Genomic DNA, 5,173 nt, shown 5'->3' with positions numbered 1-5,173 from the left:
ATGTTGACGCTAGAGTACCACTCCTCCGCTGTTCGATCGTGTGTATCGGAGAGCACTGAATTACGTAGGTATCCAAAGGGAACGGTGATGGACCTTAGGTACAGAAGAGACTGGAACAACACATTATGTCCACATGCTAACACCTTTTTATTGGTCTTTTTCACTGACGCACATGTATATTACCATGAGGGGTGAGGCACACGTACACACATGGTTTCCGTTTTCAATTACGGAGTGGAATAGTGTGTGTCCCGACATGTCAGGCCAATAGATGTTCAATGTGGTGGCCATCATTTGCTGCACACAATTGCAATCTCTGGCGTAATGAATGTCATACACGCCGCAGTACATCTCGTGTAATGTTGCCGCAGGCTGCCACAATACGTTGTCTCATATCCTCTGGGATTGTAGGCACATCACGGTACACATTCTCCTTTAACGTACCCCACAGAAAGAAGTCCAGAGGTGTAAGATCAGGAGAACGGGCTGGCCAATTTATGCGTCCTCCACGTCCTATGAAACGCCCGTCGAACATCCTGTCAAGGGTCAGCCTAGTGTTAATTGCGGAATGTGCAGGTGCACCATCATGTTGATACCACATACGTCGACGCGTTTCCAGTGGGACATTTTCGAGCAACGTTGGCAGATCATTCTGTAGAAACGCGATGTATGTTGCAGCTGTTTGGATCCCTGCAATGAAGTGAGGACCAATGAGGTGGTCGCCAATGATTCCGCACCATACATTTACAGTCCACGGTCGCTGTCGCTCTACCTGTCTGAGCCAGCGAGGATTGTCCACGGACCAGTAATGCATGTTCCGTAGATTCACTGCCCCGTGGTTTGTGAAACCCGCTTCATCGGGAAACAGGTAGAACTGCAACGCATTCTCTGTTAATGCCCATTGACAGAATTGCACTCGATGATTAAAGTCATCACCATGTAATTGCTGATGTAGCGACACATGAAACGGGTGAAAGCGGTGACGATGCAGTATGCGCATGGCAGTTCTTTGACTCAGTCAACCGGCTCTCGCAATGTCCCGTGTACTCATGTGTGGGTTCATGGCAACAGCAGCTAACACACCAATTGCACCCGCTTCTCCTGTGACGGGCCTGTTACGGACCCGTTCGCGAGCTACGACCATACCTCTTGCATAAAGTTGGCGGTAGATGTTTTGCAATGTGCGGCACGTTGGATGCTCTCTGTCGGGGTACCGTTCTGCATACACCCTGCAGGCTTCAGCTGCATTTCGTCGACACTCGCCATAGATGAGTATCATCTCCGACTTTTCAGAGTTCGAATACACCATGGTCACAGTTCCTACAACACTACACTATCACAGACGTCTGGTAACACGGTGTACTACTGTTGGTCTGCGTGCGGAGACGAATGCAGAATAACAATAGCAACAAGCGCTACATGCGGTCACTGCGACAGCTAGACCAAACCACTACAGTGCACTACAGCCACACTCGTAAACACGGTCGTCATCGTAAACATGTCCCTGCAGATGCTGCTCGCCGACCGTGGCCCGTGTTTGTTACAACACAAAACTGAACGTCGGAGGTTTCAAGCGTCAACTTTAGGTTACAATATCTCCGGATGTACTTAACATTTTACAATGCAACAAACGACACTGATTACGTATTAGTTTATATGTTCAGATGTGCTAACAAAACGAACGTGGTTCCATTTAAAAAAACGTAGGTTTGTGTTAAAAAGCATACTTACGTGCATTTTTGTGTGGTTTGTATTAAAAAATTACACTAGCCCCTCTCCTCACGTTCGGTCTGTGGAATCGGTTCGTCAGTATTTGATGTGGTGTACGAAATATATCCAGTGGTAACGTTAGGTGACTCACTCTGTATACTTAATAAACAAACACCCCTTTCCTGAAAAATTTCCAAAAATAATTTTCCAAGCTCCAAAGCAAATAATGTTCCTACCCCTATCTGCAGATCAAGAAGAAATTTATATATTACTATAATTCTCATGATGCTAAATGTAATTAAATAATGTACTGTTTTACCTATACAGTACAAAAAATGTAACAACTTTATAATTAATGTAACACTATCCGCTCAAAAACAACAAAAAAAGTCTCTCTGTACTAGTATAAAACGCGTTTCAGTTGCATAAGTGGATATAAGACCTTTTTCCAAACATAGGACATCTTCAAATGTTACGATATATCATGGCATCTTTGATACTCAAATGTATGTCAGCTCTTTATATGCCAGAATGAGATTTTCACTCTGCAGCGGAGTGTGCGCTTATATGAAACTTCCTGGCAGATTAAAACTGTGTGCCCGACCGAGACTCGAAGGAGAGCTTCTGTAAAGTTTGGAAGGTAGGAGACGAGATACTGGCAGAAGTAAAGCTGTGAGACCGGGCGTGAGTCGTGCTTCGGTAGCTCAGTTGGTAGAGCACTTGCCCGCGGAAGGCAAAGGTCCCGAGTTCGAGTCTCGGTCGGGCACACAGTTTTAATCTGCCAGGAAGTTTCAGCTCTTTATATGTATTAAAAGATGTGGTGCGTAGTAGAAATCTTTTCACTGACAAATCTAAAGTGTTCAGTAGGAAAAATTTATGTTTGCAACAATAAGAATGCAGTGGGAATGCATTGACATCTGTTGGACGAATGTTATGAAAACAAACACTCCAAACCGACATTTCACGTAAGTCACATCCAATGAAAATCTGTAACGCAACGATATGTGTGTGAGGTGCTTATAATAACGTATTATTTATATTTTAGGACAATTAATCTGTAACAAAGGCACCAAATGTTATAAGAAAAGCATGTAAATAGTCTGAAGATGAATCATAACAATTCGAAACCGGTAATGGCATCCTCAGAATAAAGGAATTGAAAGTAAATTTGTGGCTGGTTGCTGTCCCAATACCATCAACATTTGTCTTCAAATAACAGCCACGGTCTCCAAACATATCATCATATGACAAAATTGCAACAATTCTTGTTCATTTTGATTTTCTGGAGGGGCCTCTAACTAGCACTCGATACGAGCAAAATGTTGTTAGACCTGTTCTTTTACTACTATTGTTAACAGGAAAATGATGTGGTGTTCCAACAGGATAATGCTCGCCCACACACAAAGGTCAACGTGATCTGCAAGATGAGTAGGAACTTCCGTGGCCAGCACGATCTCTGGACTTGTCTTCAGTCGAGCACGAAGGGATATGATTCAAGAAGAAGTGCCTCATGTGACTCGTCAACCAACAACTCCTACAGAACTACGTGAACGGGTCAACCAGGTGTAGGCATAATGTATCCCAGGATAGTATTCACCATCTGTACGATCGACTTGGTGCCAGAGTTAGCGCCTGAATTGCCGCCCGTTGAGGCCACACCATATGCTAAATAGATATTTCAGCGTGGGTCGATACCCGCTTGTGCTACTGATCTGTAAATGTAATCATTTCATGCGCTCCATATGCTGTGTTGCAACAATGAAACTTCAGTGAACTGGAATCTTCTAAAAGGGTATACTAAATTTTTTCCGGTACTGTATTTCCCTAGCAACGGCTTGCCCAGTGGATAAGTTCGGCGCTAGCGGCCGTGCGAAGCGGAGGTCCGATACTTCCGCCTGTGCGGCGTGTGCGAGTGTTTGTTTACTTGTGGACTTAGTCTGCGCGCGGGCTAGTAACAACGATCATGGCGAATAAGTACAGGAAAACTACATTACGATTCAATTTCTGCAAAGACTACGAACGACCAAAGGCTTTAGCAGTGGAACGATTCATTCGAGAGGACGTCAAGATACCGCCAAACGATATTGTCGGAATTCATCTGTCCATCGTTAGTCCCACGGTGTATGTTAAGATGGTAAATGACGCGGCGTGTGAGAGAATTCTACAGGCGACAAAAGCAGGTCTCCGATTTTGCCATAGTGACGAGAATGTCGGCACTGTAACTGTAGAACATGCTGGTCTGGGTGTACGGACAATACGTGTTTTTGAGCTGCCATTTGAGCTCCCGGCTGACGAAGTTATCGAGGCTTTTAAGCCATACTGCACGGTACATGGTCACACAGCAGAACGCTGGACACAATTCGCCACGTACCCAGTTCTTAACGGAGTGCGACAGATCACTATTGATCTTCAGAAGCATGTACCGTCCTATCTGACAATAGGTGGTTGTCGGGCGGTGGTGATTTACGATGGTCAACCACGTACATGTTCTGGCTGTGGCCAGGAGGGACACCTCAGGTCGAACTGTATGCAACGGCGGATTACGCAACTGCCTTCAGATGTGCGGGAGCCGTCGCCGGCGATGACAGTACTACCGATCACCTATGTCAAAGCCCTCACTGCGTCCGCTGATGACCGAAAGGGCACGGGCCCGGCGGAAGATCAAGATGGCACTCTCCGAAACCTTGTAGCAGACGTCGGGATGACAGAGGATGCTGCTCCATCGAGCATAAAATCTACGGCGACATCAGATGAGACCGAACTCCCACCAAGCACACCTATAGTACACGAAGCAGTTCCAGCCACTACGGATGCTGTTCCGTCTGGAACGCACTCTGTGACGACAACATCAGTTTCGACCGAACTCCCGCCTAGTACAACGATGGGACTCGAAACACTTCCTGTTCCTACGGATGCTTTTCTGTCGGGCAGCCGTGATTCCCTACAATCTGAGGACACGGAAGGAAGATCACGCAAACAACGTTCCCCGAAAAGGAGGAAACAGCGTCGTCGCACGACATCTCCTGCGAATGACTCCCCTTGCCCCGACGACGATGTGCCTGTGGACCAAGACGACACAACAGCCTCTAGGAAACAGGATGAGGCAATGGAAACTGTTCGATCAGACCCTCAGCGGTCTGTCACATTGACGGTACCGGGACGTAGTGATGCTGAAGAGGAATCACAACCAGTTGGCTCTCCAGACACAGATGCTGTGGCAATGGACACGAGTATATCACTGCCTGCAAAGATGTGGTATGACGATATTGAGGAGGCGCCGGACGTCATACAGAGGCAGCCGGCACTCACGAAGACGGCCTAATAATTGCTGAAGGTGAAGGGAGAGGGGCGAGAGAACGTCTTATAACTCAGCCCCCAGCGCCGATGCAGGGAGATGGTGTTGCGCATCGACAGAGTGGGATTCAACGCCATGCGAACCGTATTGCGACATTAAATATAAATG

General features: G+C 46.6%; 1 non-coding gene across 1 annotated transcript; it reads left to right on the top strand.

Moving 5' to 3' along the window:
• The first annotated feature begins 2,402 nt into the window (after window positions 1-2,402).
• Window positions 2,403-2,477, top strand: Trnap-cgg (transfer RNA proline (anticodon CGG)). Its single transcript has one exon. It is a non-coding gene; the product is annotated as a tRNA-Pro (tRNA).
• The last annotated feature ends 2,696 nt before the right edge of the window (window positions 2,478-5,173 follow it).

This window comes from Schistocerca cancellata, chromosome 8 (assembly GCF_023864275.1).
Source record: "Schistocerca cancellata isolate TAMUIC-IGC-003103 chromosome 8, iqSchCanc2.1, whole genome shotgun sequence".
NCBI classification, from domain to species: domain Eukaryota; kingdom Metazoa; phylum Arthropoda; class Insecta; order Orthoptera; family Acrididae; genus Schistocerca; species Schistocerca cancellata.
The sequence above is the reverse complement of the archived record's forward strand: the minus strand, read 5'-3'. Positions and strand labels throughout refer to the sequence as shown.